Below are 19,802 nucleotides of genomic sequence, written 5' to 3'. Positions count from 1 at the left end.
TCAAATCAGTGTGAAAATCTAAGAATTTTACTGATTTATTTTCCATGACTATAGCCAAACCCAAAATTAGCTCCTGTGTTTTATTAGGATTACAAAGGAGTTCTTTGAAGGGGGGGAAAAAAAGAGCAATTCATTGTGAGCTCTAATTTTTTGTTTGTTGCCTATGCATCTGAGTTCTTTGAAGGGGGGGGGGGGGGGGGGGAAGAAAAAAAAAAGAACAATTAATTGTGAGCTCTAATTTTTCGTTTGTTTCCTATGCATCTCTGTTACATCATGGTGGGTACTGACCAGTGTCATCTGTGTAACACACTGCTGAACCTGCTCCTACATGGTTCCAAACTTCCCTCAAAGAGGAGCATCTATTATTAATTGATACACACTGTCTCCTCTTGCTTAGATACAACTTGATCACAGCTAAAAGCAGGTTGTGTTTGCCATAATATCCCAGTTTTACAAGTAAGGTGTTAAAACAGTATACATCTGAAGGCTTGTCTTGAGATCACAAAGCACAACTGATACTAGATCCTTACATTCAAATGCAGTTGACACCTGGCTAATAACTTTAGTGGTAGCAGTAGTGGTATTTTTGCCGTGTTGGAATCCAAATTGTCTGTTGGAGAATCATGCTTTCTGAAATAGTTATTTAGCTGGTTGTACATTAGATTCTCGAAAACTTTGGAGAAAATTGGGAAAGTAGAAATTGGTTGGTGGTTTGGGGGCAGATCCTTATTTCTCTTTTTAAAGACTGGCAACTACTAGCACTTTAGCACTTTTGAGTGCATCAAGGAAAACTCAAGATTCTAAACACACATTAAAGGTGATAGAAAGAGACTGGCAAATGAGATGTATTATGTTTTTGATTACGTAGTTGGATAAGTTATAACAGTCCATACACCTGGAGTTTGCGAGCCTTGACTCAGAATCAAGAAGATCTAAAGGAATAGTGCCATTTTGATTAATTTTGTTTTTCAGCTCACTCGATGACGTTAGAAAGTAATCATTTACTTCTTCAGGGTCCAACACTGCATCCTTTGTGTGGGTTTGGGACTTTTATTCATTGATGATATCCTGTGTCAATTTACATTTGTTGGGAGCTCTTTCTATGTATCGTTCACGTGCAAGTTTTTTTGGCCAGGATCAGTTTGTCTTTGTAGTTCTTTTTACATTGAAAATAACCTCTATAAGAAGTATCATCCAGCTCAGGCACTTTTTACAAAGTTTTTGTGTGTTCTGTACAGCCTGAGCATCTCTTCGTTAATGTGAGCCACCACATCTGTACACCATTTTAGCTGTTTCTTTTTGTGTTTATGCTTAGGGCTAATTTTGGATTAATGATGAACAAGAGTACCATAAATCATTGAGTTTTTTCAGGAAATTATGAAACACTGTTATCTCAGCACACTTCCCATGTTGTGAGTTGTATACAGAGATCCAGCTAACATCAGCTAATCTGTCAATACATTAATATATTCATCTTTCTGGTCATGTAGCATTAGACATAATTCTGGCTTATGTATTTGAATTAGACAACTGATCACAGCAGAATGTTAATATTAAAAGTCTGCTAGTACACCACTAACAAGTCTGACATCATACAAATCTCTAGCAAAATTAACTGTAATATTATGCGAGCAGGCATTACTCCATGTGATACAGTAATTTGTACAATGTAAATTTAGGATAATGGACCTTGCCATCGGTGGGGTGGCCTCTCTCTGTCTGCAATACAGATAGCTGTACTATATGTACAAACACAACAGAAGGCTGTATGTTGAGAGGCCTGCAGAGGAGCAGTAGCCTTTACAGTAGTTCCAGGGGCAAATGTCTAGATGATTGACTGATGTGGCCTTGTAACATCAACCAAAATAGTGTTGCTGTGCTGGTACTGCAAACGGCTGAAAGCAAGGGGAAATTACAGCAGCAATGTTTCCCGAGAACAGGCAGCTTTACTGTATGGTTAAATGATGATGATGTCCTCTTGGGTAAAATATTTCAGAAGTAAAATAATCCCCTATTTGGATCTCCAGGTGGGCACTACTCAGGAGGATGTCGTCATCAGGAGAAACAAAACTGACGTTCTAGAGATCGAACTATGGAGTGATAGGTCCCTCAATCGGGCAGGTAAGTTAGAAAATTTAAAATGGGGAAAGGGTAGCTTGAAGTTAGATATAGTGATAATTAGTGAAGTTAGGTGGCACGAGGAACAGGACTACTGGTCAGGTGAATATAGGGTTATAAATACAAATTGGGGTAATGCAGGGGTGGTTTTAGTAATGAGTAAAAATATAGAAATACGGATAAACTACTATGAACAGCATAATGAACAGATTGTCATAGCCAAGATAGACACATAAGCCCATGCCTATCACAGTAGTAGAAGTTTACATGCCAATTAGTCCACATATGATGAAAGAGATTGAAGAAATGTACAATGAGATAAAAGAAATTATTCAAATAGTTAAAGGAGATGAAAATTTAATTGTGATGAGGGACTGGAATTTGATAGTAGGAAAAGGAAGTGGAGGAAAAATATCAGGTGAATAAATATCGGGGAAAAGGAATGAAGGAAGAAGCCGCCTGGTAGAGTTTTGCACAGAGCATAATTTAATCATCACTTACATTTAATTTATGAATCATGAAAGAAGGTTGTATATGTGGAAGAGACCGGGAGACACCAAAAAGTTTCAGATTGATTATATAATCGTTAGACAGAGCTTTAGGAATCATATTTTAAATTGTAAGACATTTCCAGGGGCAAATGTTGACTCTGACCACAATTTATTGGTTATGAACTGTAGATAAACACTGAAGAAATTGGGAAAAGGTGGGAAATTAAGGAGATGGTACCTAGGTAGGTTGCAAGAACCAGAGATTGTTGAGACCTTCAGAGGCAGCATCAAGCAATGTTTGACAGGAACAAGAGAAGGAAAACAGTAGGAGATGGATGGGTAGCTGTAAGAGATGATATAGTGAAGGCAGCAGAGGATCAAACAGGTAAAAACGCAAGGCCTAGTAGGAATCCTTGGATAACACAAGAGATATTGAATTTAATCGATGAAAGGAGAAAATTTAAAAATGCAGCGAATGAAGCAGGCAAAAGGGAATACAAACATCAAAAAAATGAGATTGACAGAGAATGCAAAACTGCTACACAGGAATGGCTAGAGGACAAATGTAAGGATTTAGAAGAATATTTCATGAGGAGAAGGATAGATACTGCCTACGGGAAAATTAAAGAGGCCTTTGGGAAAAAGAGAGGCAGCTGTATGAATGTCAAGAGCTCAAATAGTAAACCAGTCCTAAGCAAAGAAGGGAAACCTGAAAGGTGGAAGGAGTATATAGAGGGTCTATATAAGAGGGATGAACTTGAAACCAATATTATAGAGAGGGAAGTGGATGTAGATGAAGATGAGATGGGAGATGTGATACTGCAAGAAGAATTTGACAAAGCTCTGGAAGATCCAAGTCAGAACTAGGCCCCGGGAGTAGATGACATTCTGTGGAAGAATGTGGTAATTCCAATTCCAAAAATGTGTGAAAATTGCTGAACTATTAGTTTGATAATCACAATTGCTAGATATTAACAATACTTCTTTACAGCAGAATGGAAAAACTGGTAGAAGAGAAGATCAGTTTGGATTCTCGAAATGTAGGAACCTGTGAGACAATACTGAACCTGTGGCTCATAAGATAGCTTAAGGAAAGATAAACCTACATCTATAGCATTTGTAGACTTAGAGAAAGCTTTGGGGTGTTGACTGGAGTACACTCTTTGAAATTCTGAAGGTAGCAAATTCTGAAGGTAGCAGGGATAAAATACAGGGAGCGAAAGGTTATTTACAATGTGTGCAGGAATCAGATGGCAGTAATGAGAGTTGAGGGTATGAAAGGGAAGCAGTGGTTGAGAAGGGAGTGAGACAGGGTTGTAGCCTATCCCCAATGTTATTCAATGTGTACATTGAACATGTCATAAAGGAAACCAAAGAAAAATTTGGAGTAGGAATTAAAGTCCAGGGAGAAGAGGTGAAAACTTTGAGGTTTACCAGTGACATTGTAATTCTGTCAGAGATAGCAAAGTACATGGAAGAGCATTTGAACAGAATGGATGTTGTTTTTAAAAGAGGACATAAGATCAACAAAAGCAAATGTAGGCAAAAAACATATCAGGGGATACTAAGGGAATGAGATTAGGAAATGAAACACTTAAAGTAGTAGATGAGGTTTTTCATTTGGGCAGCAAAAGCTGATGATGGACAAAGTAGAGAGGATATAAAATGTAGACTAGCAATGGCAACAGAAGCCTTTCTCAAGAATAGAAATTTGTTAACATCGAATATAGATTTAAGTATTAGGAAGTATTTTCTGAAGAATTTCAATGTATGGAAGTGAAACAGTTTAAGTAAAGAGAGAGTAGAGGCTTTTGAAATGTGGTGCTACAGATGAATACTGAAGATTAGATGGGTCAGTCAGTTAACTAATGAGGAAGTACTGAATAGAATTGGGGAGACAAGAAATTTGTGGCACAACTTGGCCGAAAGAAGAGATCGGCTGATAGGACACATTCTGTGACATCAAGGGATCACCAATTTCATATTGGAAAGAAGTGTGGGTGAAAATCATAGAGGTAGACCAAGAAATGAGTATAATAAGCAGATTCAGAAAGATGTAGGATGCAGTAGTTATTTGGATATGAAGAGGCTTGCACAGGATAGAGTAACATGGAGAGCTGCATTAAACCAGTCATTGGACTGAAGACCACAACAACTAATTTAGAGATTTAAATGTATTAAAAAAAGGTTCTTGTAACATGCCCATCATTTTGTTTGTCACTTCAATTTTGAAATCACAGTAGATAATGACTTTTGTTTTAGATTTCAAATTTTTTTTCATAAACAGCTCAGATCTTTCAAGAACTATATTTACGTTTCTACCTGGAGATCTGTACGAATTAACAATTACGGTACTCTCTGTACTAACAAGGAGAGGTCCATAGCAGTTGCATCGACTTTTTGAAACCATCTACGCGTTGATGTAGATTAAGATCCTAGGTATTACGCCCTTCAGCCATTTGCCCTCATGGGCCCTCATTTGTGAGTAATTGATGGGGAAAAAAAAATTGGAATTTTGCTTGACGCTCAATGACGTTAAAAAAAGTATTATTGCATACACTGGTTGTGTGGTGTAATGGAAAGGGTGAGGAGACCTTCACATGCAGAAAGGTATGCATTCAACCTGATCAGGTGCGGTAATTTTTGTTTATTTCTAAATGTTCATTGAGATGGCTTTGATTATTATTTTTGTTCAATTAATTAAGTTAAATATAATTCTTTATTTCCATTCCTGTGTCACATCATTTTAATCATCATATCAGCTTCTTCATTCCTCTCATTTTTCTTCCCTACATTCTTTTTCCACTGGAAATCTTTCTTTATGTGATTTGAATTCTTTTTGTGTGTTAATTGCTATTTAATTTCTTTCATTTTATCATCCTATTTTTTGGTTCAAGTTATTGCATTCATTATTTCTATTCCTCATTTTACTTGAATTTCATTTTACCTACACTCCCTTCTTTCATTTAAATCTTCATCTGCGTTATTTTGTCAATAGTGCAAAAGGAATTTAGGCTATGTTTTAAATGTTTATATGATGATTACCATGTGAAAAGGATGCACATCTTTGTGACAAAAAATACGTTTTTCACACCATTGCACAGTTGATATATATAGGTTATTGCATCTTACAATTTTAACTGATAAATTGGCATTTTCAAATAATTGAATATTATAATAGGTAAATGTAACTAATTCTCGTTCATAAAAATTCCAAGTGGGAAAATAATGGTACAAAGAAAAAATGAGAACAAATGAAAATGTCTAATAGTTTATACATATCCATTACCCAATGCAACCAGTCCATATAATACTATTTCTTTAATGCTATTGAGCATCAAGCAAACTTCTGATATTTTTTGTCAAGTACTTGCAAACGAGGGCCCACCAGGGTGAATGGCTGCAGTGTGTGATATTTGGGATCTTAACCTACATAACTGTATAGATGATTTCAAAAAGTTGACCACTCCAAAGGAGACATCTTCTTGCAAGTCTTATACAACTAAATTCTCCATCTAGTACAGTACATTAAGAGTTATCATCTATGTTAGAAAACATTACACTATCTCTAACAAATATTAGTCCTAGTCATCTTTATTCTCTCCTTCACTTCTACACATAGTGTTACCAACAGCATAATCTTGAGGAATAAAATATTCAAACTGATCATCTATCAATCAGTGTTCTGTCACACATTCATCATTGGCAACATTGCAAAAAATGTTCTGATTCTAATGTTTTGAACTAATGTGGCAGATGTTCAGCTGCACTACCAACAGGAATAGTGAAAAAACTGTTATGCATTTAGCTTTCGGTCAAAGCCTTCTTCAGAAAAGAAAACACAAGCACACACACACACACACACACACACACACACACACACACACACACATTGCACAAGCAAGCACACCTGACAGACATGTGGCCGCTATTTCTGGTAGGTTTGGCTTTAATGCATTGGATGAAAGCAGCAATCCAGAGTGGGGAAGGGAAGGGGGAGGGATAGCAGGGTACAGGTAGGGGGAGAGAAGAGCACTGTCTGGCAGAGCCTGCAGGGACTAGGTGGCCACATAGGAAGGCTGCCAGGTGCAATGTCTCAGGAGGCTGAAGGGGAGAGAGGAGGGAGGGATGGGGGGGGGGGGGGGGACAGGGAATGGAAGAGGAGAGGAGCAGAAAAGGGGGAAAGTTGGGCAGGTGTGTTGTCATGGATCAGCACACAATGAGGGTGAGGAAATGTGAATTGGAGGAGGTGATGGGACAGAGGGGCAGAAATTGTTAGGAGGAGAGTGCGGGGACAGTAGGGTGCTATAGAGTGAGGCTGGTATAAATCTGGGACCAGAGAATGTGTGTTAAGGATAACTCCCATGTGCACAGTCCAGAAAAGTTTATGGTGGAGGGCAGCATCTGGATGGTTCTAGTTGTGAAGCAGCTACTGAAATCAAGTGTGTTATATTCAGCTGCGGGGTGTGCCACAGGGTGTTCCACTTTACTCTTGGTTACAGTTTGGCAGTGGTCAGTTGGTTGGTAGTCATTTCAGTATAAAAAGCTGTCCAATGATTGCAGTAGAGGTGCTATATGACATGACTACATTTTCACAGGTGGCCCTCCCACTGATGGGGTAGGATAAACCTGTGACAGGACTGGAATAGGAAGTGCTGGATGGGTGAATTGGGCAGGTCTTGCACCTGGGCCTTCCACAGGGATATGAACCCAATGGCAAGAGGTTGGGATTGGGAGCAGCATTGGGATGGACTAGGAGGTGAAGGCCTTGGTGAGACAGTCATCATCCTAGTCAAGATAGCTTCATCACCAGGTGGCAGGGTGTATGGGAGAGATTTTTAGGTGTGGAAGGCATAGTGCACCAACAATATTCGGCAAGAAACACACAAACTGGGAAGTACACTCCTGTTCAGAAATACAGAACTCCTTGAATGACTCAAGATAGGATGTTCATATTCACAAGACATGTACATTAGTATGATCTGCGGAAATGATTAGCTTTTCAGTCTCTTCGGTTCAGCATGTGTCCTGTTACCTTGTAGGCTCAGGATCTGCCATAGGCTCTGATAACTCATTCCACCCATGATGCCATCAACACTGTAAGGCATGAATGGCATCCTGTGGTATAGTCATCCATGCTGCATTCACCTGCTTCCAAAGTTAATCTGTGGTGGTTGGCATTGGGTCAAGCACTGCACCCATCGTTTCACCATATCCCACACATTTTCGACTGGTGACAAGTCTGGTGATCCAGCAGGCCAGGGCATGAGGTTGACATTCTGTGACACCAAGAAGCCATATCTTCATGGAACATCATGTTTTCATGCATTGTCTTGCTGAAAAGTGGGGTCTGCATAACCCATGCCTAAATGAACGGCAGTGAACTATCATCCCTGACAGTGTACAGTGTGTTCCACTGTTGTGCTAGAGCTGGGGAGGATGCAGATCTTTCCTGCAATGCCTTTCAGATGAGGTGGCAATCTTATTGGGGATTGGTCTGGGTAGTGGGACTTGACCCATCTCGTTGTGTTCTACAGCCTTCCATGAACCATTCTAAACACACCCGTTGCACACTGAAATGCTTCGTCCCATATGCGCAGCAATTTGTTTGGATGGATGCATCACATTCTCTCATGCCAGTAATGCTGTCTGTTTCAACTGATTTTATGGCACAGTTTTGCATACATGTGTGAGGCATCCTGCACATTTGCTCAAGTCATACAGATCTATTACCTTTGGTGTATAGTGTAACAACTAAAATGGCTTCTGACACCAAATGTAACAGTTGTGTTACTAAATGTGACAGTTCTGTCACTCAATGTAACTGGGTTTTCTCTTTTGATGCTGTCAATTGTCAGGATGAGCATTCTAAAGCATTCTGTCAGGGTGAAAATATTAAATAAATTAACTTTTTTCTCTTAACAACATGTGGGCAGGGTGGGTTCTTCCTGGGCTCGGGTATGAGGTCGAATGAAACATCATTTTTACATAAGATAACTTTTATTGAAAGTTTCGTACAACTGTATCTTACTGGGACGTTCTGGTTTGGAGAGCGGCAGCCGTGTCGTTTGTGTAGCCTTCTGCTGCGGCAGCGGCGGCGGCGTCTGATTACGCGTAGCGGTGTGTATCTCGTGTCGCCGTCTCGCCCAGCTGACCGGAGACACGCAGCGCGAGGTGGCCCGTTTAATTATTGCGAGCGACGTCGTGCATCGGATGGTGATACCTTGAATGTGACGTCCCAGTGTTTCTCTTCTCTAAGCGGCCGCGTGTGTTGTGCGTCGACCAGCGGAGCGGCGCGGCGGGGCAAGGCCAGTGTCCCGAACTCGAACCACGGACTCCCGCTTGCCAGTCTTCGGCTGTCAGGTCTTTATCCCAGCTCACAGGTGACTGCTGAGGTGAGGCCATCTCCTTCCCGTCCTCACGAGTCACCCGCGTATGTAAAAACCAGACTTCAAATACCTTTTAACTTCTGTCTTCTGGCGCCGCAGCTGCTGCTTGCTATTCCATTACAGTGGCGGACTTGGTGCGACTGTGCATGATGTAGTCTCTTCTTGCATGACGGTCTTCAGCACCGAAACTGACTGAAAACTACTGCTACTCTTCTTTTCTTCCTTCGTCTCTCGTCTTCGTCTCCGTCTGTCTTCATCTGTCTTCCTCTATCTTCATCTGTCTTCAACTGTCGGGCCCACCACGTCTCGCGTATTTATTCACTTCAGTTTACTGGAGGTGAACGACTTCACGGCCATTGCCTCTTCTGTCACGTTGAAAAGCTTCTCGAAGAATCTTCTTGACCTCGGTCATTGGCTCTTGGAATGTAGGCGGGGGCCTCTGATCGCAGGTGACGACTGAGAAACACGTGAGCCGGTCATTGCCTCTTCCGTCACGTTGAAAAGCTTCTCGAAGAATCTTCTTAACGTCGGTCATTGGCTCTTGGAATGTGGGCGAGGGCCTTTGCTCACATGCGACAACTGAGAAACACGTGAGCCGGTCGGGCGATGCCCTGACGGCTGAATCGACAGCGCCCGCTTATGTGGAACTGCTGACTTCACGGTCATTGTCTCTTCTGTTCTGCTGTTCTGCACGCTGAATGCCAGTATGTAATTCTCTAAACTAAACCAAGTTTTCCATTTATATTCTAATTTCTAGTTCACTTTGATTTCACTAATTTATTTACTTAAGTAACACTCAACATTTCTCCACCCTTCGGAGAAATTCGCCCTCGAATTTACCACTCAACATTCCTCCACTCTTCACACAGAAAAAGCACAAGCACTGAAAACTCTCGACTTAGAAGATTACCCACGCTTCACATTAAGTACGTGGAAAATACTTTATCACTTTACAAAAGCACTGTACGGTCATGAATCACATAGTTCTTACATAAATGGTTGTAATAAGTGTACAAATCTTGATGACAATGAATAAACCAAAAATATATTTTGCATTTAGAAAATTACATAGCAACAGCTGTTTAATCTACCCTATACTAATGCAAGAATATCTATTCTACAGTATTGTTTATGTTAACCAGAGACTGTTTAATAAAGAATGAAGTACAATAAACAAAATTAATACACTAATGCTCAAAAGTAACTGCTGAAGTACACCAGTTAAGAGTGTGGTATCCAGTTAACAGGGATTTGATGAAGTGGTATATTATTATTTGGCTTATTTTTTCGTCGTAAATAAAAGAAAACTGTACAAAGCAGAAACACCAACACAAAGGTTCCAGATATACCCGTTCCTAGCATTATATTTTAGTTTCGTGTTCACCTTTTAATTTTAAGACATGTTGCATCATAACATTGGCATCAATTTTGCCTTGCTGTGAGTTTATGAACATATCTAATGACTTCAGAAGGGAACTGTCAAGGGAGTCATTGAGGTGGGATAGGTTTTGTATAGGAAATGCTTGCATGGCGTTTTCTGAAAAGAGCAAACAATATGGTTATGAACCTACCAACCTAGTAAAAATGAAAATAAAGAAAAGAAGGAATACATTGTTAACTACAAGCTCTACATATTTCTACGTTCAAGTTTTATTTCTTAAAAAATAAACCATTATCATGTATTAATTATTCACATTTGTATATTATCCACAGTCTACTAAGATTCCACTAGGACATTCGCACTCTTGCTCGAAGATTGTATGGTGCCATGTCTGTATGTTGTGCTGGCGTGGCCACTCTTTTTCCTTTACGGTAACTTCCTCCACCCTTCGGAAAAGCAGACACTATTGTTGAAGGAATTACATCTGGAGCGCCCTTAAAAGGTTTTAAACGACTTGCATGGACAATGGTAGTTCGGGTGGGCAGTTGCAATTTAACGTTGACTGGTGACGTGATCTCAATAATTTGATAAGGACCTCTGTAGTTTGTTACAAATTTCTTCGTTTTTCCTTTAGCTATGTAAGGAGTTGAAAGCATAACCCACTGACCGATTTTGTAATTTGGATATTTAGCTTGGGTATTACCTAATCTTTCCTGTCGTTCCAAAGCCTTTGTATTAGATTTTTGAACCTTTTTCCATACCTCCTTCATCATTCGACTGAAATCTCTTACTGTTTCTCCGACTTTTCCGTTTTTCTGCCTGATTACATCAAAAGGGGACGGCATTTTTTTCCCATAGACCACTTCATAAGATGACATGCCAGCTGCTTCATGCGTTTTGGCGTTGTATACTGACACGATTATTGGTAAATACGTATCCCAATTAGAATGTTGTTTGTTAATATAATAACTAAGCATCTTGCCAATCGTCCGATGAACTCTTTCTGTGCGCCCGTTGCACTGAGGGTGTAACGGAGTTGTGCGTAATTTGTGTATTTTTAATAAGTGGCATAGCTGTTTCATTAATTCAGACATAAAATTAGATCCCTGATCTGTGAGAATAGCTTCAGGTACACCAAATTTAAGTATCCAGTTGTTAACTAAGTCTTGGGTAACTGTATTTGCTTGCTGATCTGGGAGACTCACCATAGCTAGATAGCGTGAAAAGTGATCGATAATTGTAAGAACATACTTATTACCAGCAGGTGTTTTATGAAATGGCCCGTAGAGATCCACTCCACAGATTTGAAATGGACATGAAGCCTCGGGGATCCTTTGTAAGGGTATTTTTGAACGAGAAAGTTCAGCTCGTTGTGCGCACGCAATGCAATTACGAACGTACTGCGCAACATCCTGCTTTCTGGTTTGCCACCAAAATCGTTCTGCTACTCGTCTTTCGGTTGTCTGCTGTCCATCGTGTCCTGCAAGGATATGATTGTGGGCCTCTGCCATTATTTCTTGTCTAAGGTGTTGGGGAACAACAATTTGCGGTCCAAGTTTTGTTTTACGGCATAATACACCATCTTCAAAGCAAAATTGTTTTTGAGTTGCGTATTTTTTACATTCTGTATCCTCATCTTGTGCCTTTCTCCAGTCCTCAGTATCTCGGCCTGTTGCTTCCAAAAGTGCTATTTTCCGACTTAGGCAATCTGCATTCGTGTGTTTTTTGCCTGGTTTATGGATAACTTCGAAATCCATTTCGGAAAGACATAGGGCCCAACGCATGAGACGACTAGATGGATCCTTTAATCCAAGCAACCATTTTAAAGCTGCGTGGTCTGTAATGACCTTGAATTTCCTACCATACAAGTAGCATTTAAAGTATTTGATACCATAAATAACACTTAACAATTCTTTCTCCATTGTGGAATAATTTCTTTCTGCCGTTGTTAGTTGTCTCGAAGCATAGGCTATGGGGTGTTCCGCGCCATTAATATTCTGACTCAAAACAACTCCTACTGAATGACCACTTGTGTCACAGGATAAAATAAATTCTTTGTTATAATCTGGGTAGGCTAATACTGGACTGTGTGTTAACTTATCTTTAAGGGTTTGAAATGCAGATTCACAATCTTCAGACCAATGAAATTTTGCACCCTTTTTCAACAATTGGGTTAAGGGTCGGGCAATTTCAGCAAAATTTTGAACATATTTTCGGTAATACGATGCGAGACCAATGAAACTTTGTACTTCCTTAACGCGTTGTGGTGTTGGGAAGTCCTTAACTGCTGAAATTAATCGAGGATCTGTTTTAATTCCTTTTTCACTAATGACATGGCCTAGGTATGTAACCTCTGTCAATGCAAAACTACATTTTTCCATATTTAATGTTAATTTAGCTTTTCTAAGTCTCTGAAAAACATTACGCAGACGCACAGCATGTTCATTAAAGTCTCTGGAGAATACAATAATATCGTCTAGATATACACAACATTGCTGAGTTTTGAGTCCTCGCAATACTCCATCGAGTAGTCTTTGAAAAGTTGCTGGTGCATTTTTCAAACCGAAAGGCATTCTTTTAAATTGCCAGTGGCCTCCAGGGGTAGAAAATGCTGTTTTATGCCTATCTTCAGGAGCAACTTCCAATTGATGATATCCACTACGTAGATCGATTGTTGAAAAGTATTTACTGTTACCTAAACTGTCAATGATATCTGTAATGTTTGGAAGAGGATAAACATCTGAGATAGTTTGTTTGTTAAGGTGTCTGTAGTCACAACAAAATCTATATCGTTTCGTACCATCGGGAGACTTCTTTGGAATAATTACAATATTTGAATTATAAGGCGAATCAGAATATTCTATAATTCCATCTTTTAGATGCTGTTCTATAAATTCATCCAGTACTGGCTGTAAGTGATGCGCAACTCTATAAGGCTTCCTATAAACTGGGGGGCTATTTCCTGTTGGGATCCTATGCTGTGTGATGTCTGTTGCTGGCAATGGACCTTCTGCATTAAATGAATCTTGGAAGTCAACTAAAACTGCTTCTATCGTGTCTCTATCCTTTCCTTTCAAATGCTCAATCTTCTGGCGCAATGCGGTTTTATAGGCGTCTGGTTTCTGACCATCATTAATATCTGACCAAATGAAATCTTCCTCTTCAAAAGTACTGACTGTAGCTACTAATATTCCCTTATGCAACTCTTTGTCCTCCACTCCGAAATTGTCAATATGTACCGGTACTTTTCTTTCTCCCTCAACGTCTTGAACCCGTACAACACTCCTACGTACAAAACAACGTGATACATCTAATTCCTCATTTTCCTCTAAAGGCTCTATTAGACACACTGTATCTGTAGGTACTTCATGGTCAACGGTCATCCAGAAAAGTTTTCCTGAGCCAGATGGTATCTGATCCCGCGAATCAACCTTCAAGGACTTTGCACGCAGTATAGTTGATTTCGCCTTCCGGTTAGGGAAATCTTGCGGCAGAGGGCCCTTTGCAGCGGTGTCACCTAGCTGAAACACTATTCCGCTAAGTTCTACAGTTTGCTGTCTGAGGTCGATTTTAGCGTGATGTTTATTCAGGAAATCCAACCCTAGGATCGCGTCGTACCCTTCAGTTACCTTTGTTACCACTTCTACATCTTCTTGAAATTGTACACCGTGAATATAGAAAATCAATGATGTACATCCTAATGACTTAACTGTACCTCCTCCTACTCCACTCAATCTATACCTTGGAGGGTCATATTTCTCTTCTCCAATACATTCATTACTTACTATTGATACGTTTGCGCCTGTATCCACCAGTATCCTTGCCTCTTTATCCTGTATGGTAGCAGATAACCAGCATTCCGCCTTCACATTCGCCTTAATGGCATGAAATTTTATTGGGAATGCCTGGCGGCGGCTCCGACATTCCCGTTTGAGTTTAACTGATTTCTATTTCCAAAAACTTTCTTAGACCTGCATTCCTTGAATGTGTGACCTATTCTTTGACAATTAGTGCATTGAGGTTGTCTGCAGTTTTTTGCTATATGTCCCTGTCGATCGCACCTAAAACATCGTACTCCTGCTGAAAATATATTTCGCTTCTCCTTGTATCTGGTGGCAATGTCAATTTCTTCAAAAGCTGTCGCCACAGATACAGCTTCTGCTAAATTTTTAGGAAACTCTGCCCTGACACGACTGGACGTTTCAGGAGGTAACCCACGTAAAAATGTATCCAGAGCTCTATCTTCTGCCTCTTGTAAAATAACCTTATTTGCTTCATCACTAGTTGTCAACTGATAGGTGTTAATATTAACTTTTCTAATCCTATCTACAAAGCTTTCTAACGACTCGTTTTGCCTCTGAGTGATAGTGTGTAATTTTTCCCTATAAAATCTACAGCTGTTCTGTTTTTGAAAACGTTTAAGTAATCCTTTCTTCAATTCCTCAAATGTTGGAGCATTCCGTAATTCTTCATGGTATAAGACGTGTGCTTTAGCCTCTCCTGTCAATCTTAACTTTGTCATTTGTAAGAGCTGTTCATCTGACCATGATCCTAACTTTGCAGCTGCTACTAAATCATCAAAAAAGGCTGTTATGTCCTCGACAGGTTTACCTGAAAAAGGAGTTACTAAGGCTGCTGCTGAGGAATCTAGGGTGGGAGGGATTGAACTGGTTTGCCTAACCTCACACAACTGCTTAAATAATGCATTATTATCATTTTTAAGCTGTGCTATTTGATTAACTAAGCTCTGAATAGCTTCATCAGTAGAAACCGCTTGTGGTGCTGACTCTGACTTTGTACGATTTCGTGTCATCATTTTACAAACTGTTAGTTACACAATCTTCCTATACTGAATTTAAAAGATGTTTAAATATTTCCGACAAACTCTTAAAATCATGAGAGAAAATACACTTCTAAACAAAGAAAATATTACGACTGCTATGCAAACCTCTATCCCTTCACACATTAAAAAATACTAACTGTGGACCTTTAGTGACTGTCATTCACACCTCATATTGAGCCAAGGGTTTTTTCTCTGACACCAAATGTAACAACTAAAACTGCTTCTGACACCAAATGTAACAGTTGTGTTACTAAATGTGACAGTTCTGTCACTCAATGTAACTGGGTTTTCTCTTTTGATGCTGTCAATTGTCAGGATGAGCATTCTAAAGCATTCTGTCAGGGTGAAAATATTAAATAAATTAACTTTTTTCTCTTAACAACATGTGGGCAGGGTGGGTTCTTCCTTGGCTCGGGTATGAGGTCGAATGAAACATCATTTTTACATAAGATAACTTTTATTGAAAGTTTCGTACAACTGTATCTTACTGGGACGTTCTGGTTCGGAGAGCGGCAGCCGTGTTGTTTGCGTAGCCTTCTGCTGCGGCAGCGGCGGCGGCGTCTGATTACGCGTAGCGGTGTGTATCTCGTGTCGCCGTCTCGCCCAGCTGACCGGAGACACGCAGCGCGAGGTGGCCCGTTTAATTATTGCGAGCGACGTCGTGCATCGGATGGTGATACCTTGAATGTAACGTCCCAGTGTTTCTCTTCTCTAAGCGGCCGCGTGTGTTGTGCGTCGACCAGCGGAGCAGCGCGGCGGGGCAAGGCCAGTGTCCCGAACTCGAACCACGGACTCCCACTTGCCAGTCTTCGGCTGTCAGGTCTTTATCCCAGCTCACAGGTGACTGCTGAGGTGAGGCCGTCTCCTTCCTGTCCTCACGAGTCACCCGGGTACGTAAAAACCAGACTTCAAATATCTTTTAACTTCTGTCTTCTGGCGCCGCGGCTGCTGCTTGCTATTCCATTACAGCGGTGGACTTGGTACGACTGTGCATGATGTAGTCTCTTCTTGCATGACGGTCTTCAGCACCGAAACTGACTGAAAACTACTGCTACTCTTCTTTTCTTCCTTCGTCTCTCGTCTTCGTCTCCGTCTGTCTTCATCTGTCTTCCTCTATCTTCATCTGTCTTCAACTGTCGGGCCCACCGCGTCTCGCGTATTTTATTCACTTCAGTTTACTGGAGGTGAACGACTTCACGGCCATTGCCTCTTCTGTCACGTTGAAAAGCTTCTCGAAGAATCTTCTTGACCTCGGTCATTGGCTCTTGGAATGTAGGCGGGGGTCTCTGATCGCAGGTGACGACTGAGAAACACGTGAGCCAGTCATTGCCTCTTCCGTCACGTTGAAAAGCTTCTCGAAGAATCTTCTTAACGTCGGTCATTGGCTCTTGGAATGTAGGCGAGGGCCTTTGCTCACATGCGACAACTGAGAAACACGTGAGCCGGTCGGGCGATGCCCTGACGGCTGAATCGACAGCGCCCGCTTATGTGGAACTGCTGACTTCACGGTCATTGTCTCTTCTGTTCTGCTGTTCTGCACGCTGAATGCCAGTATGTAATTCTCTAAAGTAAACCAAGTTTTCCATTTATATTCTAATTCCTAGTTCACTTTGATTTCACTAATTTATTTACTTAAGTAACACTCAACAATAGTGATAAGAGCAACAGGCACATTTTACCAGTTGGTGGTGTTGTGCCACAATACTGATATTGACTTTGAACCCTTGGGGTGACATGGTTCAAATGCTAATCATTGCTGCAGAACATACCAGTGTACATGTCCTCTGAGTATTAACATCCTGTCTCTAGTGCTTCAAGGTGTTATTTTATGCCTTAAAAAATATACCATAGCTGTCGCAATGTTGCAAGGTGAACTGGCCTGGATAGGTATGGAAATTGTTTATGCAGCAGTGCCTAAGCAGAAGTAGTTGGAAGCATTTCCACATCAGCAACCATGGAAGTGTTAAGTATAAGTGTCACAAGGCATAGCAAAGCCCAAGCAAGTGCAGGCCCAAAATGTCTAAATACCTAGCAATTTTGTACTAAAGTCACTAGTAGTGTCGCAGCTCTATCATCATAGCAGCTGTGAGACTTGAGTACTGTTCCAGGACCACAGATCGACTCTGCGTGAGGGTAGCTTGCCCTGAGATCACAGGATATAGAGCTGTGACTACATTAGACCCATCTGGCCCTGGGAAGCAATGCCGGTTGTCATCATGAGTCAGTGGATAACAGCTGTTATGTCAATTGCCACTGCCTGTTGCCCAGCATGAAGAATGCAAGATGCACTGCCGTGCATGTGGACATAGCCAGTCATAACTGCTGGAATCCAGGATCATTGATGGCAGAAGTGGTCGTGTAATGCATCACCACTCAGTCTATGTCACGCTCTGTTAGCATTGCCAGATGACACACATACACAGGAGGCCACAGAATGCTACAGCAACAGTGCTTCTGCCTGTAGCAAATTGTGCTGTAAACTGCCCCTTGCAGCTTGCTGACTCCAGACCTCTTCACTAGTTGTCAGAGTACTTATGTCGTCATTCTGTACAAAGTCTGAACCTACAGCCTGTGGTACAATGAATCAAGAAATTGAATTGTTGTTGACAGTATGTCTTGTTCTCAGAAAAGGAGCTTGACAGCCATGCTGTTTGTAAGATGAATTTTGTTAAAAGTAAGGAGTCACTGGATTTGTTCCACTTTAGAGGAAATGGAGGTCATGATAAGATAGTAGGCTTGCCTGTTAGATGCACTCTTTGTAATGTAGAAGATGGTTCAGCGCCATGTGTTGGTAGTGTGTTTTACATGTAAGCATTATGGCCCTTTAGTTAGACAGTGCAGAGAATGGAAGTAATTAATGATCAGATACAAGAATTAAATTAATGTATTTTATTTTGTCTGTCTTGTAATTGTTGATGTTTCAAAATGAGTGCTGAGAAGGGCAAGGCTTCGGCAGAATCAGAGATGCAAGGTGTATTGGAACCAGAAGCAGCACGTGTTACCGGAAAAGGTAGCACAATTGACAGCAGACAATATGGAGTTATGTGTTCTACTGGAGACACGGACACCAGAGCAAAGTATAGATTTGTCAGCCGCAAGTGTAGTTGCTGCTTTCTCAAGTAAATCAACTGAGGAAGTGCAGGAATTTGTGGAGGATCTTAAGAATTTGACAGAGATGGAAGGATGATGTGACATGGAACTTTTGAGAATAGCAAAACTAAGATTAATGGTGGAAGCAAAGCTTATGCACATTATATAGAGGCTCTCAAGTGAGCTGGAACATTTGAAGAATTTAGAAAAGGGATAAGTTCAAAGTTATACAAAACAAAGCAGTGCCAGGCATTACAGGGAACAATTGAGCATGGTAACAAAGAAGCATGCAGAATCAGTAAAAGAATGTACAGACATGATAAGGAAGATCAGTGGTTGTTCATCGAGGTGGCAATGAATACCTTGGTGAATGAACCAGTTTTGCAGGTGGCTGAGCAGAGGGCGATTGATACTTGGTAATATCAAGGAGAGTACAAACAGGAGTTCTGATTCATTTGCAAACAGTTGTCTAGTTAGCAGTAGAATGCGAGGAAACCGGTATGCCAAACGAATTGCAAGTTGGACAGACAGTGTTTTTTACCAATGTAAGGTGTTATAGGTGCAGACAGATAAGGCATGTGTGGAAGCAATGGCATCAGCCATGGGATAGTTTAAGTAGAGGCAGAGCCCAACATAATGGTAACAGTAGTTTCATGGTTAGGAGGCTGGCAAAGAAGCAGATGTGAAATGCCAAAAGGAATCCAAGGTCCACCTACCACCATTCCAAGTAATACTAGATGCTAATAAATCATATGCAGAGGTGGATTGTGCAGTCATGGGAATAGTAGGGAAAAAGAATTGCAGTATATTGTTGGATACAGGAGCAAATGTGATAGTTGCCAGTGGTGACCTAGTGGAACATACACAATGGAATCCACTGTGGTAATGTTTACATGGAGTGGAGGATGAAGATGTCACTCCCTTGAGTTTGGTGGATGTAGATTTTTCTTGGCTACAGTTCAGTTCAGACAATGTGTAGAGATAGTGCCACGTGTGAGTGAGGGCTACGATATGTTTCTATGATTGGATTTCTTGCATCAGCATTTTGCCAAAATCAATTTTCAGCAGCACATGGTGGAGTTTGATAGAAAAATGTTTTAGTTGGGTCAAACAGCTGCCAATGTGGCAATGTCATGAGGTGAGTCTATTGCATATGATGAACAATTTAAATTGCAAGAAATTGCACTAAGACTTGTCTCACACAATTGTATTTCTAAGGGTACTAGGAAATCACTTTGAGTCAATGTTAGGTCTAACTTACTGATAGGGATGTTGTTTGTGTTGTGACTTGGCAAGACAGCCAAGTCACAATGAGAGGAAGCCGAAAGGCACGCGTTAAGCTCACGCAGATTGGCGTGAGGTCTGAAACAGTTAAGGGAATTAATAGTAGCAAATAAAGTACGTAGTTGATGTAATACTTAACTTTAATCCACAACTGTAGAACATCTCTCTTGATGGTACATGTTATAACCACAATATAAAATAATATC

General features: G+C 40.7%; 1 protein-coding gene across 2 annotated transcripts in view; it reads left to right on the top strand.

The window, feature by feature from the left end:
- LOC126474963 (TATA box-binding protein-associated factor RNA polymerase I subunit B) overlaps window positions 1–19,802 on the top strand; it is a 337,291-nt gene that overhangs the window by 162,774 nt on the left and 154,715 nt on the right. The gene's annotated exons all lie outside the window — the stretch shown is intronic.

The sequence above is a fragment of the Schistocerca serialis genome, chromosome 4 (assembly GCF_023864345.2).
Source record: "Schistocerca serialis cubense isolate TAMUIC-IGC-003099 chromosome 4, iqSchSeri2.2, whole genome shotgun sequence".
In the NCBI taxonomy this organism is placed as follows: domain Eukaryota; kingdom Metazoa; phylum Arthropoda; class Insecta; order Orthoptera; family Acrididae; genus Schistocerca; species Schistocerca serialis.
The sequence above is the reverse complement of the archived record's forward strand: the minus strand, read 5'-3'. Positions and strand labels throughout refer to the sequence as shown.